Genomic DNA, 26,730 nt, shown 5'->3' with positions numbered 1-26,730 from the left:
ATATACAAACTTGTGGAATAATTTTTTAGTGGAGCTCCTTGATTTATTTCATAAATGTATATTCTGTCCTAGAATGGCATGGAATCCTAAAAGCTAACAATTTTGAAGCATCTACATTATACAAAATATTTTTAAGTATAAATAGAGACAACTTATGACAAGTTTTGCCTAACAAAAGTATTTGTTAAAGAAATCTACTCTGAAAAGAAGCAAACAGAAATCATGTGTGAAAATACATTGACTGAAATACTTACACATTTCAAAATAAAAAGGATAGAATTGAGAATTTCCTCTACTTAGGAGAATTTATTCTGAGCTTACTATGAGCCTTGCCACCTGAAGAGTAATTTTTCAGTTGAAAACACTGTGGACTACAGAGAGGAATCAACTGATAGGGAGTGTGACAAATTTATTTTAAAAATACATATATAGTAAGACCACAGTGAAAAAATACATTCTTCAGAAATATCTCAATAACAGAGTATAATCAAATGATAAAGCAAGAAAATGGATAAAGTATATGAATATATACCAACAACAATTATTCCACTTAGACTATTTTTCATATTCAGATAATCAACATAAATGTTTCAAACCTTTTTATTTTAATATATGTGAATATATAGGTTTTTAAGAAACAATTCTTTTTTTGAAAATGGCTTTTACTAAAACTGTTTTATAGATCCAACAACATAAAACCAATTTGCTGGTAAATAGATTTTTTTTTAAGTTTATTTATTTATTTTGAGAGAGCAAGAGGGCAAGAGCAGGGGAGAGGCAGAGAGAGAGGGAGAGAGAGAGAGAGTCCCAAGCAGGGAACTCAGGTGTGGGGTTCGAACTCACGAACTGTGAGATCATGACCCAAGCCAAAATCAAGAGTTGAATGCTTAACCGACCTAGCCACCCAGGCACCACAGTAAATAAATATGCTAAAAGTTACACTTTTTAAATCATTTTAGTCCCCCTTTTATTCTCAAAAATATCTTAATTTGGCAGCTAAATTGTATAGCCACTCTATTTGAAGTCCATATTGGAGAAATAGTTACATCATTCGTGCCCTAAATTGGTGAGAATAGTTCTGGAGTATTTTTAAATGGATTTGGATGGAGGCTCTTTTGTTTTTATTTTAAGGTATAGGACATTGAAAAAAAATAACTGAGAATATAACATTTTAAAACTGTCTTACTTGACTCTCAGCAAAATATTACCCTACATACATATGAAGGTTGCGTAAGTTCAGCTTGCTGAATTTCAAGGAAGCAGTTAGGAGGACCAATGTGACCAAATGCCCTGGAGGAAGGGGTCGCAGAGACATGAGACTTTCAGTGCTAACACATGACAGTCTCAGACAAGCCTACCTTGTGGGGGGAGGGAGGGATCTCCCTACAACTATGACATGAATTCGGCTCCTGGTGTGTTTAGATGGGGCCTGGTTGACATGGAGAGAAGGGACATCATAAATACTGAGCCTCTGAGCCATGGTTTCAGAAAAGGTATGCTGTACCTCTGTATATCACAGAATAAATAGCCAGCAACTTCCGTTGCCCCCTTATATTCCAGTCCTCCCTTCTCCAACCAGAAAAACCCTAGACAAATATCTTATGATGATTCCCTTCCTTTCACTTTCTCCCCAGGGGAGCCCTGACTTCTCCACACTGCTAACCCTTCCTAATTCCTAACTGTCTCCGCACCTCACAACCCTAAAACCACTACTGCTTTTGAGAGTTAATGCAATATTTGAACAGCATCTGAGGCCTGCTGGACTTTACCAGAATCCAGTTCCATAGGTATCCACCAAAGAAGCTGAGTCTTGAACCCTTACTGCCCACTTCATTGCTGGGTGCATAGTAAGTTTTCAATAAATAATAATATGTAGAATTTGTGAATGAGAGATCCGAGGGCCCCTATTCGAATAGTGCAAATTTATCAAACTGTACCCTCCCAGCTACCTGGTGAAAGAAAGACATCAGGAGAGGAGGGGAGAGAATAACCACTTTGTTTTTCCTCATCTAAAAGCTCACTGGAAGAGGCAGAGAGCAAATGAACCACAAATAAATTGAGTAAAACTGTTCCTGTCTCCTTTGCCTCCTGGAAGTCGGAGGAGTAGCCACTGAGGGAACCTAACTTTTCCCTCTTGGCTAGTATCAGCTAGTCAGATACTTGAGAGAGAAAGCATATCTAAAATTACTCACACTGGGTCTCCTGGGTGGCTTAGTCGGTTAAATGTCCTACTCTTGGTTTCAGCTCAGGTCATGATCTCACAATTCGTGGGAGCCCTGCATAGGGCTCCGTGCCAACAACAAGGAGACTGCCTGGGACTCTCTCTTACTCCCTCTCTCTCCGCACCTCCCCAACTCACTCTCTAAAAAATACATAAGCTTAATTTTTTTTAATGTTTATTTATTTTTGAGAAAGAGAGAGAGAGAGAGAGCGAGAGAGAGCTTGAGCAGAGAAGGGGCTGAGAGAGAGGGAGACACAGAATCCGAAGCAGGCTCCAGGCTGTGAGCTGTCAGCACAGAGCCCGATGATGTGGGGCTCAAACTCAAGAACCACAAGATCATGAGCTGGGCTGAAGATGAACACTTAACCAACTGAGCCACCCAGGCGCCCCTAAATAAACTTTAAAAAACATTAAAATTACCCTTATATTTTCCCTTCCAGGAGAATTCACTTCTGAGGTCTTCGAACCAGAAAACAAGAACACTTGACTGTTTAAATAAACACAGGTAACCAGCACTTTTCAGGTTTGCATGGGGCTCTTTGATTCCCAGGAGGAAAGGTATTATTTCATGCAGAAGTCGAATTTGATAGACTACACATTCCGGGCGTATAAAGGTGATCTGCTGACCACAGCAACTAAGGGGTATGTTCCTCGTCCTCTAGGTGCCTGTGCCTTGTGATAACCAGGAGATACAGCCCAGGGCGGGGGAGTACGTGTCCGACCAAAGCAGCCTCCTACCCGGCACCACCACTACTGGCCGAGAGGCACTGGGCAAACTAGTCTCTTCACCCATATCCACCTACTAGGGTGGTTACGAGAACGAAGTGAGATCATCCGTGTAAAGCTCTCAGCGACATGCCATGCGGTATTCAAAGGACGGCTGCTTCCTGTTCTGCCTTGGTTGTCACCTAATCATCTGCGATTTCTACCGGAACAATGAAGGTGATGTTTCCACCTCAAAGTAAGCTTATAAGGTATTTGAATCGGAGGGTTACCTGCGGTATGGCTCTTAAGCCAGGAAATACACATTAAAATTAAGTCAGAGGCTTTTATCCCCAGGCCCACAGGAATGAAAACATTAAAAAACCCAGAACACCAAAATTCTTTGGTTGAATTTAACAGACACTGTATGCTTGTGGACGGCCATGCCAGATCAGGGCTCATTACTTCTCTTGGCCAGAAGTGTAGGTGTCAGGGAAGGCCGCACAGCAGAAGATGCATTTGATGGGAATCTTGAGGACTAGGAACACCCAAGGTGGTCTTCCTACTGAGACCAGCTAATCTAAAGAATTGCTTTAATAGGCTTCTCGGTTGCTAATGATCACACAGTCCTAATCAGCGGTCAAGGAACACTTACTTAATCAACCCAAAGTCCCCGGGCAGCGTGCTCTAACAAGAAAGGTGAATTGCCTATGTCGTTACCACTAAGTGGCATTCCTTTAACAAAACTGGCAGGCCTTCACTTTCCCAGTGTTCCCCTTGGTGCAAGAAACTGGGTGCTGGCTTAATAACCTTCGGCCATGAAGTACTGTAACATGTTAGCTCATGCTGGATGGCAACAGGTTTGTTTTTCATGATTATGTAATCGACATTCCTTTTCCAAGAAAGGATTTGGAAATGAGCTATTAAATTGGATTGCCAGCAAGCATACAGTCTAAATGCACATACATGTTAAACATGGCAAACTCAGATCCTTCTCAAACTGCCCCTCACCCCATACAAATCTGTGAACTATAAATCAAGGGTGACCCGTGAGAAAGTTGGTCCAATAGCTAGCTGAGGTTTCCAAAAAGCATTAAAATGCCTACTAAGGATTTTTAGGGAGGGTATTTGATCTGCTCAGTCTTAAATAGAAACCTAATCATGCAGGCAATCTGGGCACTTGGTACACAAGTACCCATATTAAATTTTCCTTAAAGACTAATATGGTGTTGAAATATCGTGTAAAGAGTGCATACTAGAGTAGGTTCAAAGACTTTAGGTGCTAGGTGGGTATTTATTGGCTAGAATGTTATTTAGAAGAGTGTTCACATTGTTCTTAACTTCCAGGACAAAGCTTAAAACCACAGCAAGTAACTGCTTGGGGTTTTGCATTCCACAGTCTTGGACTCACAGCAAGCTTCCTGTTCCCTCTTGGCTGGCAGACCTGAAGGGCAGACGATGAATGGTTTGATTCTTATAGTTGGAGAATCTGCTCTGGCTTTCAGCCCTTAAGATTCTGAGTGCCAGACCAGGTGCTATTATTTTTTTTAAGCTCCTCCTAGAGATTTGGATTTCACTTGAAGATAATAGCAAGAAAACAGACTGAGCTAGGCATCTGGGCAAAGACCATATCCAATAAAGATCCAGACGTCCGTGTATATCCCAAAAAGGAGTATTTTGGAATAACCAAGAACCAAACTTGAAAACTATATGCATTCCCTGGGATCTTCTTGGTAGGTTTCAAGAATTAAGAGGAAAAAAAGAGGAAGGAGAAGGAGAAGGAGGAGAACAATACAAGATTCCTAGGCCAACATTTTTTTTTTCCTGAAGGAAATGGCCAATTTTTATTTCAAGTGGTATGGTAATTGTGTGCTTTCTTACACAACTTGTATATACAGCTGTATGTTTATGATGAGCTGAAAGTCAAATGCTAAGATTTCCTCTACTGCCTTCACCATTTAAAAGGTGAAGGGCACCAGGTCAGAACCTACCGAAACTGAATGAGGGGAATAAGTTGTAACTCTGGAAATGTGTGTGTGTGTGTGTGTGTGTGTGTGTGTGTGTGTGTGTGTGTGTGTGTAATTACATAATTCATCTATAGAGGTGACAGATAGAAAACTCTAGATCTTGTCCTTGTATGGAGTAGTTATGAATCTGCTTTGAATTTCAAGTGGAAAACAAATTAAGAGAATACTAGAATACTAGTTATTCAAATAGCATGCCCAAATTAATTGCTTACAGAAAACAGTTAACCTTTTCTTCTCTGCCCCATTATTCCAGCAATTTTAAAGGTCTCATGGCCAAAAGACAGGATCTTGAAGGAATGGGATTGGAGGAGGAGGTTGAATTTTAACTAGGCTGAATTGGGGACTAATTTCCTTGGCAGTTCAGAAGCTCTTAATGGAGGCTTTCTGCCAGACAGAACGAGCACAGGCCACTACTCAGTCACACCGAGACTGTCCCTGACCCTTCTTCCTCAAAGAAGAGGCTTACATCCTTCTCCTGTGAGGCAGCCCTTCCCTTAGGCAGACAACCTTCCTCAGCGCCCACCCCTCTCCCCACCAGCACCATCACTGTGCTCATTCTGACCATTGTGCCCTGTCAGATTCTGACTGGAATTCTCTCTCCTCACTTCTCTTTAATCCAGACTTTACCTACTTGCAGGCCCACTCCAGGTCCTGAAAAAAGACCAAAACAAAGGACCTCAAACCAATGAGATTCCCTTTCTTGTAAGCCATCATCAAGTGGCTGCAGTTTTCACTATTTCTGGTAGGATCTTTGAGCTAGCTGGTCAACCAGAGACAAAAACCCTTCTCTTTTCTTCCCTAGCTATACTCTTTCTTTTCCTTTAAAAAAGAATTAACTTTATGATCTCTCTGCCTGGTGTATCATTGTTTACTATACCCATGGAGATAGAACATAATTGAATTTTCACTGCTATGGCATGTGGGCATTATGTTATTTCAACTTCTCAATCCACTGCACATCAAGCCCATATCTGGTTTTTGCAGAAGTTCTCTGACATTAGAACTTAAAAGCAGTCTTGAAGAATGAAAGCTATTTCTCCAACAAGGGCAGGAGAAACTGAGGAAGAAAGTACTACATAGAGGGTGTATTATGTTACTTACACTCTGGGGACCACAGGCAGAGAAGTGACACGGAGAAGCTTTTTAGAAATATGGTCCAAAGACACTAGGGAAAACCCTTTCTCTATTGACAAAAATGTCTTCAAGGCTTTTGACAACAAATGAAAAGTAAAAATGTTGTTCTACTTAGGCCTCATTAAGTTTTTTAAGTCCCGCTTTAAAATAATAGAGGTAGATACAGGGAATAGAGCTCCCATGAAAGAGAAGTAATTCTTTCTCATGAGTCTAGACTTCTTTACCTAGGGAAGCCTAAAGGAAATTGAGTGCGGTCAACCAGCAAGGGTGAGCAGAGATAATTGAAATGCACTGATAATTCAGAATCTCATTTCCACCTCATTAATTTCAACCTCTGTTCCCTTCTCTTGGTACTTCTAAAGAAAAGCAAGGTAGACCAAATTGAAGATAATATCCTGTCCCCACTCCTGCCTTCCCCCCACCCCCTGAGGTGCTCAGTGGGTTGGTAGAAGATCATTATCACAAGAAGGAGGCAAAGCAAGTGGCCCACATGATTCACCATCCAGCTAGCCTCCCCACCCCGCCCACTGCCCATCGCTTATTTGTGCAAAGATTGCAGGTGGGGGTCACTTGATATGTTTCCCATTTGCAAGTACGCTAGATTTTTCCAAGTTTGGGAATCTTAGGATAATTATGGCTAAAGAAGTTACTTGGCTACAGTTAGTAAACTCTGTATTTTTACTCTCCCTCCCATTCTTTGGGAAAGGGTGGCGATTTTGCATTGTTTTCAGTAGGATGTGCCTCTTAATTAATTACTGGAAAATGATCAAGGCTCTGTCTTTCCCCAAAATTTTCCCCTGTCATTTTATAATGTGCACTCTTCCTGTTATGGTATAAGGAGAAAGGTGCTTTATTGTTATGTCATTATAAAAAAAAAGAAAGAAGACGAAAGATACCTATTTTCTTGCAAGGAAAACTTCAGGATTCTCAAATACTAAGTAACACAGCTGAGTGCTAATCTGGGAAACACCAAACATTAATTAAGTATTCTGGAATAATCAGGTTCAAGTACAAAAAAAAAAAGAATATTCAGAGTCATAGAAAGCCACGGTTTAGAGACAGGAGGAAATCAAGGCAAAGATGTACACAGTAAGGACTAAAAGGAGAAGGGATTGGAGAAGGTAGTTTCCTCTGAGGGTAAGAGTGAGCCTTACTCAAAACTGTGCCATAGACAGACCCTTTCCCTTTCTTTACCAAGACCAGTTTAGAATGTCCAATAACAAGATAACTATTATTACTACTTGTAGAGTTTATATTTTGACAATGTTTGTGACAATTTAGTATCCTCTCTAAGTGGCAAACTTCTTGACTGGAAAAATACAAGTGAGGGGGAATTTATGGAGGCAATTCCCTAGCCTACAAATTCTATTGCCCCGTCAAGCATGCCTCAGTCCAGCCTTGGGAATAGTAATAAGGAAAAAAATCTAGGCCCTTATCAAGGTACCTGGTGTGAGGAAATAAGATGCATATGCCAATGGCATAGAAATGAAGATTGAAAAGAGTCAAATCCTTCTAGCAGGATATGACAGTTTTATGTGTCAATTTGATGAGGCTCTGGTATCCAGTTTTTCAGTCAAATACTAAGCTAGGTGTTGCTGTGAAGATATTTTGTATATGTAGTTAATATCCAAAATCAGTCGACTTTAAATAAAGGAGACAATTCTAGATAATGAGAGTGGGCCTCATCCAATGAGCTGAACTTTAAGAGCAAAACAGATTTCTCTGAGGAAGATAAGAAATAAGCCTAATGACTACAGCATCAGCTTCTAACTGGGAGTTTCCAGCCTGCTGGACTCACCCACAGATTTCAGACTTGCTACCCCAACAATATATGTATGTATGTATGTATGTATGTATGTATGTATGTATGTATGAATCTGTCTATCTATCTATCTATCTATCTATCTATCTATCTATCTATCTACCTATCTATCTTATTGGCTCTGTTTCTCTGGAGGACCTTGATACAGAGAATAATGAGTGAAGACCTGGGGAAGGGATCTTTGAACTAAGCCTCAATGAATCAGGAGCCAACTACATGGAAAGTAGAGGTTAATTATGTTGCTTGCAGAGGAAAGAGCATAACCAAAGGTCCTGATATAGGAAGGAGCTTGGCATAAATAAGGAAGTTAAAAGAAAATCAGGATGTCTTAGGTACAATGAGAAAAAGAGAAATGGCCCAATATGGGATTGGAGAGGCTTGCAAAGGTCAGATCATGCAGAACTCTTAGTAAAATAGTTGGACTTTTTTTTTTTTTTCCAAATTACAGTAGGAGGCCATTGAAGGTTTTTAACCTGGAGAAAAATGGCTGCCTCATGGAGAAGGGAATGTAGACAAACTCTTAGAAGATTACTGTAGTGGTCCGGGTGGGAAATGATGATAGCTTGGCCCAGCGTGCTGGCAGAGGCAATGAGAAGATGTGGGCTGATTCAAGGTTGTTAAGACGGCATGGATGAAGAAGGTGAGAAGTTATGACATCGAGGATGCTCCTAAGTTTCTGGCTGGTATAGCTGTATAGATGGTAGTGCTACTAAACACATTAGGGTAGACTGAAAGAGGAACAGGATTAAAAAACATGTGAATTAAGAATTTAGTTTTGGGGTGCCTGGCTGGCTCAGTTGGTAGAACATGTGACTCTTGATCTCCACGTCGTGAGTTTGAGTCCCATGTTGGGCATAGAGCTTACTTAAAAAAAAAAAAAAAAGTATTTAGCTCTAACATGGAGCTCAGAAGAGAGATTTCAGCATGAGATGTACATTGGAGAGTCATCGTTTACAGATGACATTTGAAGCCATGTGAATGGACATGATTAATCAAGGAGAGAAGGAGATTAATCGAGGACAGAGAGTACCCAGGACTGAACCCTGAGTAATTCCAACATTTAGAGATAGGGTAGAGAATAGGTAGCTAGAGAAATGGGGCAGCGCATGCCAAGGGGGGTTATGTTTCAAGAAAGAGGTAGTAGTCAACTGTGTGTAATGCTGCCAAGAAGCCAAGGAAAATGAGGACAGAAAAATGAACATAGGGTTTGGGACCTGGCCTACCACCCTGAGCTCTGACGTCTAGTGTGTCTGCTTAGGTACTTCATGCTTTCTCACGTAACATTCATAACACGTTTATATCAGGTAGACCACCTATCATGGCTAATTTCAAGGAGAGTACTGGACTTCCTAGGTGTTGTTTTTCATAATTGGATGTATATGGAGACCTGTTTGTTTGCTCTGAAGGAGGAGGAAGGAAAGGTGTTGGTACGTGGGCACTTGGGGACAAGGAAGGAAAAGAGAGATAGGGAAAGGAGAGGCAGGATGTTCTGCATTCCCCGGCCTGCTGTTAGATATCATATCTGATCTTTAGGAAGCACCTCATATTAAAGAAAACTTGTTTTAAATATTCAAGTATCCCAAATTCTAGGCTGGGAGACCTACCCTTTCTCTTAATATTGTTTTCTTTTCCTTCGTTACATTTAGCAAGACTTGTAATTATGAATATATTTGGTATAATCATTTATTTAACATTTAGGTCTGTGTTAGCTGTAGCTTTCATGACACAAAGAGCCTATGTGGCTGTAACCTCTTGTGTCTACTGTCTAGCACAAGACCTGACATACGGCAAGAGTTCAAGATACAGTGGTTGAATTAATAAATGATGCTAGCTTATGTAGGAATGGGAAATTACAGCCCTAAGTTTCTAGGCATAAATAAATTAGTGAACTAAAAATCAGTGGTCTTCTATGTTTTTTCGGATGTATTAATTAGCTGCCTGTTCATACCGTTCTCCTGCTTTAATAGACAAGTGGTGGCAGGCACTGTAAATTTAAGAAATGATATGGGAAAAGCACAAGAAATTGAGGAAAGTTTATGTACTAACTTACTTTGGGGGGATTTTAGAAATATTTTGTATTCATAAACCGTTTTTTGTATTTTACCCATAGAATACCTCAGTACTTACGTAGACTTCTGTACTGGTGTTTGAGGATTGAAAGGTGATTTATGACTGATATGTCCATAAAAAGCCAGAGGCACAGTAACCGTGGTTCTAGAACCACAAGAAGTCTACTTGTTTGGTTCCTAGAGCATTGGCCCCAACCACTATTCTTTAAAATAGGCTTGAGGAAAGGGGCACGTGATGGAACCAGGAACTTCTAAAGCCACTGATGTAGCAGCAGACTTGTCTCAGGAAAATCAAAGAATCGTACAATTTTAGAGTTAAAAGAGACTTTAGGCCAATTCCCCTTAATGTATAGTCTGGAAAACAAGGACCTATAAGTGAATGCTAGAGTCATAAGCCCAGTTTATAACTTGTAATAATGTCACTCATGCCTGACCTCAAGCTCAGATCCTAAATTAGGTGTAAATTTGTGTAAATATTTTTTAAATTCTTATTTATTTTGACAGAGAGAGAGTACACGCACACGCGCAAGCAGGGGAGGGGCAGAGCGGTGGTGGGAGGGAGAGAATCTCAAGCAGGCTCCATGCTGTCAGCGCAGAGCCTGGCACAGGGATCGATATCATGAACCATAAGATCATGACCTGAGCTGAAATCAAGAGTCAGATGCTTAACCAATTGAGCCACCTAGGCACCCCTAAATTTGTGTAAATATTAAACTCATATTATAATCAATACTGATGCACATAATATAAAATGAGTCAATGGTTATAGCCTTGGTGATTTACCTTGAATAAGAAACAATCCCCAAATATATTTATTTCACGAGTTTGGAGTTTTTTATATTAGGTTTTCTCCAAAGTGAATCCCTGCTGAACTACTCTAATGAAATCCCACTTTAGTACAAAAAATATGTCACTTTTGGGGCGCCTGGGTGGCTCAGTCGGTTAAGCATCCGACTTTGGCTCAGGTCGTGACCTTGCGGTCCGTGAGTTCGAGCCCTGCGTCGGGTTCTGTGCTGATAGCTCAGAGCCTGGAATCTGTTTCAGATTCTGTGTCTCCCTCTCTCTGACCCTCCCCTGTTCATGCTCTGTCTCTCTCTGTCTCAAAAATAAATAAACGTTTAAAAAAAAAAAAACAATAAATAAATAAATAAATGTTAAAAAATATATATATATGTCACTTGCTCCCGTTACAAACTCTTGCTGAGACCTTGGTGAGCTCAGCATGTGTCACTTGGTGAGCTCAGCATGTGTCACATGGTGAGACCAGAGCCATGTTTTCCAACAGCCCAGGCACAGCTATCAATAGCTGGAGTGGAGGGTCTCTTGTACCTGAATCCTAAATCCCTATCCTGCCAATTTTTTGCAACTCACCTGTTTCTGTGTACTTTTGAGGAAATTGATAGTTTTATGTGGCCATATATTAATATTTACTTTCTTGATAACAGAATTTGGTTAAGAAATGGCTAATTCTCCATAAGTATAGAGAGTTTTCTCAAATTATTTTTCTAGAGTACTTGCTTCCTACAATAAAATTGGGAGCAATGGCTTCACTGGCTGCAAATCGATAAAAGTAAGTATCAGTCGTATGTAAAAGACACATACAGATGTAACTAACTTTGCAGAGCAGCTCTTTACATAGATTAAAATGTTTTGTTCCTTATTATAGTACTGGTGTTTTCCCTTTGTATGATTTTCAGATCCTAGGAAGTTTGAAGTTAGAATCCTTCTGTGGCCTTCATTCACAGTTTGTAGAGTGAAGTGCTATTTTAGCCAGAAATGATATTTTCATGTGCCTACTAAGGCTTGTTTTCTTAAATCCCAATCCTGTTTTCATGATTTGATTATGCCATAACAGTTTTTGAGGCTTTATGCCAACTATCATTTAGTTTGAATGATTCTTTTTTAAATGAAAGAATACAGGAAAATGTGGTAATAATGTGCTTTCAAGAAAGCAAGTTACTGAACATTCTCCCCATATTCTATTATTTAAAAAACTACACCACCCATCTTTATCAAAGAGCATGTATTCATCCAAAATGCTGTTGTTAGTTAGAGGAAGGTATTGAAAGATGGCAACAAAGACCTATTTTGGTCTAAATATGGAAGGTGTCTTCCTCAACGGTGTATTCTCAGCACTTAGCAAACAATAGGGGATTATTAAATACTTTTGAGATAATGTTAAGATCAACTATGTGCACAGGAAATAATTAACATTAATTCATCTGCCTATAGTCTATAAGAAATAGATTGGATTTAACACAAATGCAATCATATAAGTGTTCATAAGGAGTTTGTAGAAAAACTGGGTAGAAAAGATGCTCTCTTTAATTGGAAAAATGTCATAAAAATATTCCGTTGACTTGATAGAACATATGGAGCTGGCTGGGCAGATGGGTGGGAGTAGGTGGTTCCTGGCATGTGGAAGGGCCCCACAAGTCCATCTTCCTGCTCCTTGTCAGAAGAGAAATAATGATATACACACCAAGTGTTTCTCTCTGTTTTTAAATAAGGTTCATCTAGTTATGATACTTGGTCTCTATTTATATTTTTATGCTTTCTGAGCTTTCAGTTCTCCTCTTTCCTGGACAAGTCTACTGTGATGAACTTATCAACTATTTTAATGGAGTAATTCTAGCTGACACAAATGGTGTAAAAAAACTGAATTGATAGGATTGGTCAGTTCTTTTGCTGCCCTCTCCAGGGCTTACCTCAAGATTTGGGTCTCCTGATGTCCAATCCAGATCATGGACCATGGGGTGTGTGCATGTGTAGGCATTTAAAAACCTCCATATAAATTTAATAAAATTTTAAAAATTAAAATCAACAGTCCTGTTCACATTTTAAAGGAGCCTTTGGTTATAGTTACTTGTTTTTAGTGAAGATTCCTTCCACCCAATCTAGAACAAATTTGTTTCCTAAATTTGAGATTTTTATATTATATTATCTCCAAAGTGAGGTACCTTTGAACTTACTTTGCTGGGTCCAAATCTCAAATTTAGTGCAGGTGAAAATGTCATTTTCTCCCCTATGTTGTTAACTATTTGGCCTATGTACTTCCAGACTTAAAAAAAAATCTTGTGTATGTGTTGCCCCAAATGTAGGATGACTCACAGTCAGCATTTTGTAGCAACTAATGCTTAATCTTGGCTTTTTCTTGCACTTAAGGGGAAAAAAAAGAAAAAAAAATATTCAAAACACACAAAACTTTTGTCTGCATCAGTATAGAATTAAAGTGATTATCTCTGGGGAGTGTTAAAATGGAAGTGGGAGGATGTGAAAACAGATAATCCTCCTTTTAATCAAATACTTCAATACTGTTTGAAATGAGAACAGATGATTTTTGTAATATATCCATTTTTAAACTTCTAATTATTATTCGCTTTTCAACCTCGTTATTTCATATTCATACGAAATTAACCAGGATAGTGTGACAAACTCCCGTATACCCGTGGCTCAGCCTCAATAATGGTCAACTCGTTGACAATCTTGTTTTATGCACATTCCATTTCCCACTTCTGTGTTACGGGAAACAAAATCAGATATTACATTTCAACCACAGATATTTCTTTATTTTTTAATTTTTATTTACTTTAGAGAGAGAGAGCGTACGAGTCGGGGAGAGGGGCAGAGGGAGAGAGACAGAATCCCAAGCAGGCTCCACACTCAGCACGGAGCTTGACACCGGGTGGGATCTATAACCCTGGGATCATGACCTGAGCCAAAGTCAAGAGTTGGACACGCAACTGACTGAGCCACCCAGGTGCCCCTGTAGATATTTCAATATATGTTTCTAAAAGAAGAGGACGCTTGGGGCGCCTGGGTGCCTCAGTCGGTCGACCTTCTGCCTCTGGCCTCAGGTCATGATCTCGAGGTTCGTGGGTTTGAGCCCCACGTCAGGATCTGTGCTGAGGGCTCAGAGCCTGGAGCCTGCTTCCGATTCTGTGTCTCCCTCTCTCTCTGCCCCTCCCCTGCTTGCTCTCTGTCTCTTTCTCAAATAATGAACATTTTTAAAAAATGTAAAAGAAGAGGACTCTTTATTTTTAACATAGACAAAATACCAGTTATCATATCTAAAATATTTTACAATAATTCCTTAATGTCTAATCAGTGTTCAAATGTCTTCATAAGTGGCATAAACAGCTTTTTGTTTGAGTTTACTTAAATCAGGATACAAATAAGGTCACATGTTGTGATAGTTGATACATCTTTTAAGTCTTTTTTAATCTGTAAACTTACCCCTATTTCATTCCCTTATTGTTGAGATGTATTTGTTTTTAAAAAAAAATTTCATCTAGAGTTTTCCATACCTTACATTTTGCTGACTGCTTCTCTTGAGGTCTGTTTGAACATATTCCTGGGCTCTTGTATTTTTTTTATAATTGATAGCTGGTAGCTTAATCTATTCTAGCAGTTTGATCAGATTCAGGTTATCTCTTTCAAAGCAAGATAGTGATAGTTTAGTGTCTCTTTTTTGTGATGTTAGCAACCACTGAAGCTCATGCCTTGATCCTACTTTATCCAAGGTGGCAAAATGATGGTATTCTAATTTTATCATCCCTTCTATTTGTTATCTAGGATATTTCTATAATGAAAAAAACCTCCTCATCTGCTACTTGATTTTCAGTGGTATAATTTCTTAGCGAAAACAAGACGGTTTCTTTCCGCCCCTCTGTTTATCATTTTTCAAAATAATGAGTTTTGACTCATTTAGTGGTGACTAATTATTTTTCTCATATCATTTGACAAACAGTTGAAATGTTACAACTAATTGCCATTATCATCCTTCTAGACGCTAAAATGGGCCCATCTTTAGCCACTGAGAGTCTCTTCAAGGTGGTTCCCGAATCCTTTGATGATGACCCTAGTGTTCTTTTGATTGCTTTCTTGTATATTTCTTTCCTCAGACCTGGAATCCACCATTTCTCTAAGGAGCCAGATTCCATTTAGTGGAAAATACCTGGAATGAAATAATTTTTTTAGTTGGATGTATACTTCGACCCAATCATCTGTCAGCACACCCTGAGTGTTGTGATTAAAACACAGATTTGGAGTAAAAAAAAAAAAAAAAAAAGACTAGGGTTTGAATCCCATCACTTGCCAGCTTGGTGATCTTAGAAAATTTACAGGGCTGTAATGCGCAGCAACACAGCAAAGCAGCAGAGGCTAGAAGCACGGCGGCCCCGGTATTCTCTCCTGCACAGATGCCATAGGAAAGGATGGACCTGACAGCTGTTCTCAGCAACGAGTCCCAGAAACTCCTGAGGTGGATAGAGGTTGATTCTGTCCACGGGCAGGGAAAGTAGCCAGGGGTAGGGAAGGCCTAGGGTCACAAATAGGGACCAGGTTTGGGGGACAATGTTTTAGTTCTGCCCTTTCATCATCCCTGTATTGCCCTAGGCAGATTTCCCCCTTCCTTTTGGTGATGATTGCAGGGGCAGGGTATCAGGGGACAGGCCAGAAGCAGTGGGTAACCACAAGGCAGAGCTCTGACCTGGTAGGGTGATGAGCAGATGGCAAGGAGTATAGCTGGTCTGACCAGTCCCCAAGAACTCCCCTCCACACACACACACACCCCTGCTCTCACCCTCCTGTGGGCATCTGCTTGTAATACAGAGTGGCTGCCTCCAATAAAAGATTATTCAGAGGTTCTTTGGAGACCAGGTGAGCACAGTACCATGTGTCTCCCACAAAGGCACACGGCAGCCAGCACACACACCGATTCACCTGGAGAAGCACGGTCTTGCTAGATGTCTGCCCCTCTCCACGGGTGCATTTTCCTAATCAAGGCAGCTCGATGTCCGGAAGGGGCAAGGATGGGCTCAGAGGGCAGATTCTGAGAGCTGCAAGTTGGGAGAACAACAAATGGAATAACTTATACCGGAGAAGGCAGAACTCATGAAAAAACAGGAAAAGAAGTAAAAAGCCAGAGTAATAAATGTGCTTAAAGAAATGAGAGAATTTGCTGGGAACAGGAAGTGAGAATAAGCAGTTGAGGAAAAGGATTAGAAATATTAAGAAGTAGTTCTGCGAGACAGAGCAAAGAGTACTGTATGATATCATTTGTATGTGGACTCCAGAAAGAAAGAAAGAAAGAAAGAAAGAAAGAAAGAAAGAAAGAAAGAAAGAAAGAAAGAAAGAAAAAGAGAAAAAGAGAAAAAGTTAAACTCAAAGAAACAAAGGGTAGAACAGTGGTTGCCAGTGGCCGGGGGCTGGGGAAAATAGGGAGAGGTTGTAAAAGAGTGCAAACTTCCAGGGCTCTTGGGTGGCTCAGTCAGTTAAGCGTCCGACTTTGGCTCAGGTCATGGTTTTGTGGTTCATGGGTTCGAACCCTGCGTCGGGTTCTGTGCTGACAGCTCAGAGCCTGGAGCCCGGTTTGGATTCTGTGTCTCCCTCTCTCTCAGCCCCTCCCCCACTCACGCTCTGTCTCTCTCTCTCTCTCTCTCTCTCTCTCAAAAATAAACACTAAAAAAAAATTTAAAAAACACTCAAAAAATAATAGTAATAAGTAGTAAATATGTGAGCTGGAAGATTAGGCCAAGGAGTTTTACCTGGAGGCATTGCAAAAGGACAGGGTAAAGAATGGAAAAGAAATTTGGAGAGTCAGACATGTGTCCAAGTCCATTTGGTAGGGACACCAGAAGAACAAAAGGAAATGGAAGGAGGCCAATAGTTCAAGCAATAATGACCAAGAATTTCCTAATGTCACACGGCGAGTGAGTGGCAAAGCCAGGAGGTCAGGCCAGGCAAGCTAGCGGGAGTACATACTCTGGACGACTATTTACTGCCGTGGGTCTACTCTATCAGCTGCCAGTCTGGAGGAGGAGGAGAATGAAGTTGGGCATAGGACATAAAGAGGGGACAAATACACAGTAAGCAGAAGAGAGCCTGTGCATGAACTGAGGGAGACGGTGTGGCAGGAGCTGGGGAGAAGTCTGGATGCCTCAACTCAATGCCACTGAGGTCTTTAAAAACAAGCATCGAAACCCCCCAAAACACAGAAACCACAATCTAAAACTAACAACAAAAGCAGACAAGTCACTTCCTCTCTCTAATCCTCAATTTCTTCATCTATAGATGGCGGACAGTAACTCCCACGTCATAGGGCTGTTGTAAAGATGAAATCATAGAATATAGGTAGGATTCTGAGCACAGAAAACAATGGCGTATACTGACATAAAATAATACAATTTCTTATTTAACAATTCAATAAATACTTGTTGAAGATCTATGCTCCAGGCAGTGGAATACAAAACAGACAAAAATCTTTGAAGCTATGGAATTTCTGGGGTAGAAGGTGGGGTGGGGGGAAGGAAAAAGGCAATGCGTGTAAATAGATAACAATGTGAGGCACTGTGAGTGCTAATAACGAAATTAGAGCAGGGTAAAGGAATAGAAAATGGTGTTGTGAAGAGGTACTATTTTGGCAGGATGGCTGGGAAAGGTCTATGGAGGGAATAAGGTGAGTGAACGAGGCAGGAAACATCTGGAGGAGTGGAGTTCTTGGTGGCGGTAACAGTAAGTGCAAAGGTCCTGAGGTCGGAGAGTACTCGGCATGTTCAAGGAATGGCAGAATGCGGATACCCTGCTTGGGAGCAGAGTGAGCCAGGGAATAGCAGTTGGAAATTAGGTCAGAGAGGTAGCCAGTGGCCAGATCATTTGGGTCTTCATCCATCACTAACAATTCAGCTTCTCTTTCATTATTTGAAAACTTTGTCTTTGCGTACTCCACTAAATCGGAGGTGCCGACCATGGAAGGGAGCCTTCTTATTTAGCAAATTCTTTCCAGCCTCTATGATTTAGTATGGTGGAAGACACCTCTGCCTTCTAGTTGAGCAGAAGACACCTCAAAATTGAGCTTCCTGGGCAATTGCCTTCTCCCTGCTGGCCACAGGAAGTATCTTTTGATCCACAGTGGTCATTCCAAACCAGTCCTCTAATTGCCCTTGTCCAGGTCTGTGGGAATTACTCATAAATGTTTGAAGTCCCAGAGCCAGGCACACTCTGAGTCACCCCTTAGTCTAGGGGAGGTGGCCAGGAAGCAGCCAGGATTAGGACAGGTTTTGATTTAGTGCTGTTGGATTCTCTTACACAGCCCTGCCCATACCCGAGGGTAACCCTATCTCACCCCTGCAGGCTGAGGTGCCCATGTACTTTAGAAAGGCATCCTAAACATGACCCGATCCTTCCCTCCCCCAGCGAAGGTTGTTCCTTTTCACTAATCACAGCAGAAGATTCCTTTCATCTCCCATACCTCTCAGAGCACGGGTGTTCTGGCCACAGCTGCCCATGTCAGAAACCAATGCACCCTGTTCTTGTTTTCCTTTCCAGTCATCTCTGGATTTGTAATCCGTCTGGAAGGCTGTCCATTTCTCACCTCCATAAATCTGGTAGCGCAGTTTGCATTATTACTTGCCGACAACTTCTTCTAGGTGTTTAGATTGTATTTAAAAAAGCAAGCCCAGAACTAAGGAGATGAAGGAAAAATAAACTAAGGAATTGCTGCCTATGTGGGGTTATATTTAAATTTGTCATCTAGGACTTCTGGAAGGAGAAGAGTTAGCAGCCCATAAGATGGTAACCGAGCTTTCTTACGTTGCACACTGTTCCAGAGGTTTGGTGCAGCTATCAACGTTAACAAACAGGACGGTGTCAGGAAGAGAGCCATATCTGGATTGGCCCCTTGATTCTGAACACCATAATTATGAGAAGGTAAATACAGACCCTTTAGCTCCAAAGATTTTTTTTCTGAGGTTGGTGGAAAGGACTCAAAAATGTACATCGTGAAGATGGGAATCAGTTGACCTTTTTTACTCAGAAATGTAGGGCTGGCTTGACTTAGTGTAATAATGTGCCTCACCATCACTCTCCTTATCTCTTGTGAACAATAATTTCAAGATTTCACTCAGAATTTCTCTATCCCAGTAATTCTTAGCAACCTGGCACTTATTCCCACTAGCGTGCCACAAAATGGCCTCAGGCAGACATTTTGTTGAAGCTTATATGGGGATAATTATAGCTTCGTGTACCTGCCCTCATGCAGCTCAGTGGAGGTGTTGATGACTCCTTGGCCAGCCATGACAAATTCTATAGCTGGGTACCTCCCTAAGAGCTGGGCCAGGTAGGAATAGAAGCGGGAAGAAACACAGTGCAGCTCAGTTCATGGAGGAGAGAATCACAACTAACTATTCTGAGAAATTAGGGTATTGGTATTTCTGACCTTCTGAGATGGCTGTCACGAACAGAAATGACTCGACAGTCCCAGAAGGCGTGACTTCGTGCCAGTCAAAAGCAACCTCTTGTGTGCCGGAGGAACCATGGACCTGACTTGCCACTTCTGACTCCACGCAGGTGAGAACATCAACTCATGGGCGTCTCGGGGACTAATGAAATAAGCAGTAGCAAGGTATTAAAGTTCTTCGAAAGGATTTGCTGTCTGATCTTATAGCAGCAGCATCCATTTCCTCTTTTGCTGGGAACACTCAGATAAACGTGGGAAAGGAAGGACTTGAAATAACTGGAGACGTAAACTCTGGATATGTGTCTTCTCGGTAGCACAATTTATTATTGGCCAAGTAGGGCTGTCCCCTGGGGAACCACTGTAAGGGGGGAGTTTAGAACACACTCTATCCTGCCGATGTTTTTATTTCCCCTGTTTTTACCGTCCCGTCTAATTTCGGCCACCTGACTCACAGTGGTACTTAAAAAACCCTGCAGCAACATAATAGAATAAAATGAACGTGAACTTCAGAAGTAGAGATGAGGAGGCCTGAATCTTGGTTCTACCATTCACTTAGGTACTCGATGTTTTAGTACATGTCTAAGTACAAGGTACTTAATGTCTTGAGGTCTCAGTTTATTTCTCTGGGAGACAAGAAGAAACACCAACCTGAATGTGTTAGTCTGCCCAGGCTGCCATAACAAAATACTACGGACTGTGTGGCTTAAACAACAGAAATTGAATTTCTCACAGTGCTGGAGGCTGGAAGTCCAAGGTTAAGGTGCTGTCAGGGTTAATTTCTGGCGAGGCCTCTCTCCTTCTTTCTTGCTATGTCCTCATGTGGCCTTTCCTCTGTGCATGCACAGAAAGAAGGGCTCTGGTATCTCTTCCTCCTGTTAGAAGCATACCAGTCCTACTGGATAAGGGTCTCACCCTTATGACCACATTTAACCTTTAAAAAAAATGTTTTTTAATGTTTATTTTTGAGAGAGAGAGAGAGAGAGAGAGAGAGAGAGAGAGAGACAGATCCGAAGAGGCTCCAGGCTCTGAGCTGTCAGCACAGAGCCTGACATGGGGCTCAAACCCATAACCATATCATGACCTGAGCCGAAGTCGGATGCTCAGCTGACTTAACCTTAATTATCTCCACAAAGGCCTGATTTTCAAATACGATCATATTGGGGGTTAGGACTTCAACATATGAATTTTGGAGGAACACAGTTCAGTTCATGACACTCAAACACTGTCACAAGGATTATTTCAGATTATGTATACACAGGACCTAGCCTTGTTCCTACAGCATAGTAAGTGCTCAGTGGATATTGATTCCCTTACCTTCCACCCTGTGTCACTTACCTCCCTAGTGGGTCGCTTTCTTTTCTACACATGAGAAGCTGGATTTGGCCCTTTGCATAGATGGAATAGATAGTTACAGAGTGAACAGAGGGATTCCCAAGACTTGAGTTTGGTAAAAAATTTCTCCCTTCCCTCATTGGTGTGGTTTCCAGTTGTAGGCCTCCTTTTCCCAGCTACTGTCTCCATTCTGGGAACTGTCCTTTCCACACGAAGGGCTGGGTCCAGCCACAGCAGCCTGTTCCTTCTCCAACACCCTGGTTTGACATCTCAAGCCACATTCTTTCTCCTGAGAATTTGGATATGAGATTCAGTCCCTGCTGAAGGACAGAAGCCAGCCTGCAGATACAGAACGAGGTTGATGATAATGTTGATAGGTACCATAATTGAGAGCTCAGTGTGTGTCAGGTACTGTTCTAAGAGTTGTTCACATGTTGACTAATTTAATCATCACCACAACTCTACGAAGTAGATATGTTCATCATTTCCCCCTTTTTACATCACTTCCCTTTTTGAGGAAATTCAGGTGTGAGAGTATTCGCCCAGGGTCACATAGCTATTAAGTCTGGACACAGGCAAGAGTAGAGGATCTTACCTCCAGACAGAAAAGCAGAGTATCCTCATGGTTCTTTGGTCTTGCCCTTCTTTCTCACGGATTCCATGACATGTTTCGGTATCTTGCCAATGAATTCCTTTTTTGCTTTAACAGTCTGAAGTGGGGTTTTGTTCTTAAACCAAGGGAACTTGTGTTAAGATGGTGGCCCTGGCCTATTAGAACTGTTGCACTCAACATTAGAGGAGGTTTTTGAGATTAACAACCATAGATAAGTGACTATGGAAAACGGTTTGTTAATGATTCAATTCCATTACAAAGTTTAAAATTGGTTAAATCACAATGAAGAAGGTCTCCTAGAAGAGATTACGGGAGCAGTAAAAGCCTCCTTTTCCCGAAAACACATGATTTTAAGCAGTAACGATGGGGTAAGCTCATCACTAGCAGTGTGCCCTACAGAGGACGTGGTGATTTGATGTGTGTGTGCATATGCCAGTGTGTTGGGAGAGAAGTTGTGTGTTTTCTTTCAAGCCTGGAAAAGCTGGAAGGCAATGTTGGGGCTGAGGGAGGTGAGGAAAGGTGAGCCAGGTGAATACGATGGGAGAGCTTGTGCCTTTAAGGTATGATTCAAAGGGTGTTTGCAACCCAAGGTGAAATTAGTACAGAAGGATAATGAATACATTGAAATTGGTGAGATACTTAATACTGCCTAGGTTTTATTTCCTTTAAATCTTGCTGAAAGTACCAATTATGCAGGTGCATTACTCTTTCTAGAGTGTTCTTGATTAATACATACTGCTAGTGCATAGACTTTTTAAAGAGTAACCAACTGGCTGAATCATGTACATTTTCATTGGAAAAACTAGTGATGTGCCTAGAGTGAGTCTGCCTGATGTCCAGATAGCTAGCTGATATCATTGCCCAGTGGTCAACTGTAGCTGCCGGAAGAGCTGGCAAAGCGTCTCAGGACACTGATTCGCCTTTCTCCTCCCAGCCTGAAAAAAGTACAACCTCAAAATGTTTGTGTTTGACATTCTTTCCAGAAGGAAGTAACAAGGAAATAATTCACTTGTGGCTTAGGTTGACTGGCATGGAAATGGAGGCTCTTTCTCCTTTGGCTCAGGTCAGGGAGTAGTCAGTCCCTGTGGGAGGCAGAGCGCCTTCTGCTGAAGAATGGGTAAAGGAAAGAGAAATGAAATGGAGAGGAAATGGCCAGAGAGGAGGATGCGTCAGGAGCGGGAGAGTTGAAACAGTAGGACACATGACGAAATGGAGACACTGTGTGACATGAAAGGATGCAGGTAATGCCAAACCTCCAAACTACAGAGCAAACCCAAATAAACAGTGTACTCTTTCATCTAATCTGTGCCTCCGTAAGTCTCTCATCATTTTCCCAATATTTGAGAAGAATGTGACTTCCTGGCTTAGTCAACCTTGGGAAAGGCTGGGATGGGGGCCCTTCTCTTACTCAAACGAAAAGCCTCAAAGATGCAACCAGGAGGGAAGAAGGGCTCAGTCTTCTGTGTCAGAAATGATTCTTCCAAAGCAGGTACCATGAAACTATCTCTAAAGGGAGAATGCATAGTGCCCTGGTCACCACATTGCACAACTCCAGAGAATGCCATTCACACTCCAGACTATTTTAGCTCATGGAGTGGCATTGGGTACTATACTCGTGGCTGTACACAACAACTCTGCAGAATCATGTAGCTTTAAAAAAAATCACCAGATAACAAGAAGTTCATATTGTAGTCAATTCGCTAATTTGTTTTCATTAATAAGGAGCTCTGAATGCACACAATGATTAAAGCACTCTTAAATTTCATCCTTCCAAAGTGTTCTCTTTCTTCCCTTCTCATGCTTAACATGTTTTTGTGTTAATAATCTAGACTTATTTTGTTATATTTGTGCTGTTAAGTCAGTGGTTCTGAATTAAAGGGGGGTGGTATAACAGAATTACTTTGGAAATGTTTTCAAAAACATCAACAGGAGAATGGATAAGCAAAGTGATATGTACACACACATATACACACACACACAGTGTAATTCCAGTCATATGAAGTTTGAGAACTAGCAAAACTACCCTATAGTGACAGAAGTTAGCCTGGAGAGGTGATACAGACTGAGAGGTCACACAAGGGAAATTTTTGTGGTGATGGACATTTTCTGTATCTTGGTCTGGACGGTGGTCCCATGGATGCATCCATATAAAAAAAAATCGTCAAACTGTACATACAATGAAGGTCGTGCTTTTTATTGAATGTGAAAATGTTCTCAATAAAATACTGTCTAAAAATATGAGTTACACACATACACCGACCCAAGCCTCCACCCTGAACTCAGGGACTAAGATGGATGAAATATGGGGAGCAGGGGATACAGACCAGCATTATGTATTTTTAAAAAGCTCCCCATTGTTGTTTCCCACCATTACTATCAGCTTCCAAATATTTTTAGGATAAAAACAAATACATGAATAATATATAGGACTTTAACATTTGTGGAAGAACGCTGGAGATCATAAGCGTTTTCCCGCAAAAGTTTGCTTACTTTCCTGTCCGCTTTGATCGAGGAACTTGTTTTGTTTTGCTTTGAGTGATTTCAATGTTTCTGAAGGTGTACAATTAATAAATTAATGGGAGGAAAAATTGGAGATAGAAAGAATCATGAGGGCCCATGAAATTCTGCCTGTATTTAGAGTTTGAATCAGGTTTAGAACAAGTTGAAATATTTGGGGGGATATTTAATATTGACAAGTTCCTAAAATTGCAGTTTTCAAGTAAACCTGTCAGGATGTATTTGGGACCTGTGCTATCAACTATCCTGTTCATTCTGATGCATATTAAGGAGATTTGAGTGTAATGCAGATTTAGGAAGTGTTTTTTTTTTTTTTTTCTTTTTTAAAAGTAGCTTGTGACTAGCTTTTATATAGTTATTCAAAGAATGAAAGGCTTTTTTTCACTTCACATTGGACTTTCTATTTAAAAAATATTCTGGGGTGCCTGGGTGGCTCAGTGGGTTGAGCGTCTGGTTTCAGCTCAGTTTATGATCTCACAGTTCATGAGTGTGAGCCCCGTGGAGGGCTCTGTGCTGAAAGCTCAGATCCTGGCATCTACTTCAGATCCTGTCTCCCTCTCTCTGCCCCTTCCCCACTCACGCTCTCTCTCTCTCTCTCAAAAATAAACATGAAAAAAAATATTCTTACTTGTGTATTGCTTTTCTGTGATCTATTCTAAAGACAGAAATATGGCTGGTCGGATGTACTTCATGGGTTTCTAAATTAATAATATTTTTTTTAATTTTTAGAAGTAAAATTATTTAAATGGAGTCTGCAGGCTTAGTGCTAAATCTTAGTGTGTGAGTTGTGTGTGTATGTGTGTATTTTGCCTGTGAACACCCCACCCCGCAACACCCCCCACATTCATTCTGATTCCGAAGGCAGTGTGAAAACAGTTCTCTCCCCGAGACATCCTGGCTTTATCACTTAGCTTCCTCCATAGGCATGCGGTCTGCCTGGAGGACCATACATTCATTCAAGGTCAGACCCGGGAAAGACCTCAGAGATGAAGTAATTCAACCAAACTCTGACCTCCATGTCACACTCCACTTAAAAAATAAACTTAGGCCTCGGGGTGAAGTGGCTTGTTCAGGGTCACCTGGCTGGTCAGAGGCAGAACCAGAATCGTATGTCTACATGCAACCTTTGTGCCTCCATACCACCGCTGTCTCGGCATTCTGTGCTCAGAGTTGGGTATCACAGAGGGGCAATACACAAATGCCATTTCCTTTCCTCCAAGACCCCAAGAGGCCTCTCCTCTGTATCACTTTGAGAGCCTGCAGGGATTTACTTATTTTTAATGTGAATCCTATGTTGGTGAAATTTTGAAGAGTTTAAGAGCTTGCAATTTTCGGGCCAGACATGGGTCCATTATCCTAGTTCACTAGCTGTTGTGAACCTTGGTGAGACAGGTGATTTCTTCACTCCTCGCTTTTCTCGTCTAGGAAATGGGGTAATCACACGGGGGCACATACAGTGCTTTTCACACTTCCTGGAGCACAGCAAAGCATTCGGAAATTTTCTTTGGAAATCTAGCAAGTCCATACTGAAGCCATCCAGCTATCTCCTTGAAAGTTTGAGAAACTGACTTCAATTTTCTTCAGCCTTTTCCTTCCGCCCGTGTGGGGGCTTCTTGACTTCACTGTTCCGGCGGTTGGCAAATACTCAGAGAAGTCAAGTCACCACAAATTTGTACATGATGAGCACAGTAGGTTTTGCTTTTTAGTTCCCAGTTCTCTCCCCTGAGAGCTCCGGATTTTTGTATGAGATGTGGGACACTGAAGCAATCTGGGACATCTTCTGTGACAACGACTCCAAGGACCCTTTTCAACCTAAGAAAGGGCTAAAGGATTGGGTTTTGAGTCCTGGTAAGAGAACAGACCCCTAAGACATATTTTTGGTAACGCAAAGGACCACGGAAAAGTAGACGATACTAAGAAAACGATTTTTACAGCTACAAGAGCCAAGGCTTTCAGGAGCTGGGAGGCTCCGTCACCCCTTGGGTCATGAGCAGGGCTGGTCCTAAACCCAGATTCCCTCGCTAGGCTGGGTGCTTTTACCATCACGGCCGCTGCGTCGCATTAACCCCACCTCTGAAAGTGCTAAGGAAGTTCCCTCCCAGTGCCCACCCAGGCTGGGAGGGGCAAGGCTGGGGCACGGAAAGAACCGGGGAAACGACGTATTCCAGCTCCCAGCACACACAAAACTGCTTGCGCGATTCGGCGCGTGGGGAGAAGCGGGGGTGGGGGGGTGGGGGGAGTTAGACGCCAGATCCAGGACGCAGAGACTCCCGGTGCGCTGGGGAGAGACCTGGAGATTGCATGCTCGGGAAGCCACCTTCCTTTCCCCTGATCTGTCTCCCCTTGTGCAGTGGCTGCCTGGGGACGCCCCGCTCGGAGGGTTTCTCCCAGATGAGACGTCCCGTCCCTGCCCACGGTCGGGGCCCGCGAGTGGCCGCCTCTGCCCCGCCCCTGCGGTTTCCGAAGGTCTAAGGGGGATTTTTCCCCCCCCCCTTCCCGCCCCCGTCCCTGCCTCCGCCTAGGTCGTGCCGGCTGCGGTGGCTTTTCCTTCTCCACTCCCACGTCTCTGACTCCAGGGAGTTTCACCCGTCCTCCCTCCTCAGCCCTCACCTTTAAACAGTTCCCCAAGCCACCGCTCCAAAAGTGCGCGACTGCTCCCGGGCCTGCACACGGAGCTCCTGCCGCCCGGCATTCCTCGGATTCCAGCACTGTGACGTCCCCGAGGCCGGCTCGCCTCCAGCCCGGGAGCTCGGGCTCCAAGTTTCGGCGCTCCCCCGCGCGGACGCCCCCCCACCCCCCCCCCCCCCCCCCGCCGCCCCGCCGCGCGCGCCTCCCGGGCGCATTCCTCCCCGCCCCCGGCCGCGCGCCCCGCGCTCCCTCCGCCTCCGGCCCCCTGCGCCGCCGCCCGGCCCGGGGGTGGGGGAGCCACGGCCGCCGGCGCCTGCTCCGTCCCCTCCCATCGCACGGCCCCTTCCTCCCTCCTCTCCCGGCCGCTCGCATTTCCTGCCGCCCGGGCTCTCGCGGCCCCGGAAAGTTCTGCCCAACTTTTTCTCCC

General features: G+C 42.4%; 2 long non-coding RNA genes across 8 annotated transcripts in view; one reads left to right on the top strand and one right to left on the bottom strand.

Moving 5' to 3' along the window:
• The window catches only part of LOC147572618 (uncharacterized), a 34,195-nt gene extending 12,944 nt beyond the window's left edge, over positions 1-21,251 (top strand). Inside the window, exons 2-6 of the long non-coding RNA XR_015246211.1 lie at positions 2,662-2,726; positions 2,884-3,182; positions 18,512-18,684; positions 19,218-19,323; positions 20,701-21,251. This is a non-coding gene — a long non-coding RNA (uncharacterized LOC147572618). The remainder of the gene's footprint in view (positions 1-2,661; positions 2,727-2,883; positions 3,183-18,511; positions 18,685-19,217; positions 19,324-20,700) is intronic.
• Positions 13,993-26,476, bottom strand: LOC147572617 (uncharacterized). Of its 7 annotated transcripts, XR_015246205.1 has the most exons (8): positions 26,286-26,474; positions 21,141-25,498; positions 20,549-20,884; positions 19,944-20,085; positions 19,193-19,355; positions 18,227-18,439; positions 15,700-15,815; positions 14,682-14,932 (listed from the first exon to the last, which is right to left on the bottom strand). It is a non-coding gene; the product is annotated as an uncharacterized LOC147572617 (long non-coding RNA). The 7 variants fall into 7 exon arrangements; XR_015246204.1 differs by having other exon boundaries at positions 13,993-14,932; positions 19,193-20,085; positions 26,286-26,476; XR_015246208.1 differs by lacking the exon at positions 15,700-15,815 and having other exon boundaries at positions 13,993-14,932; positions 19,193-20,085; positions 26,286-26,475.
• Positions 26,477-26,730: the final 254 nt, after the last annotated feature.

The sequence above is a fragment of the Puma concolor genome, chromosome E4, assembly GCF_028749965.1.
Source record: "Puma concolor isolate L17-30 chromosome E4, mPumCon1.1.hap2, whole genome shotgun sequence".
NCBI classification, from domain to species: Eukaryota; Metazoa; Chordata; class Mammalia; order Carnivora; family Felidae; genus Puma; species Puma concolor.
Note: the sequence above shows the minus strand (reverse complement) of the source record. Positions and strands in the feature narration are given on the sequence as shown.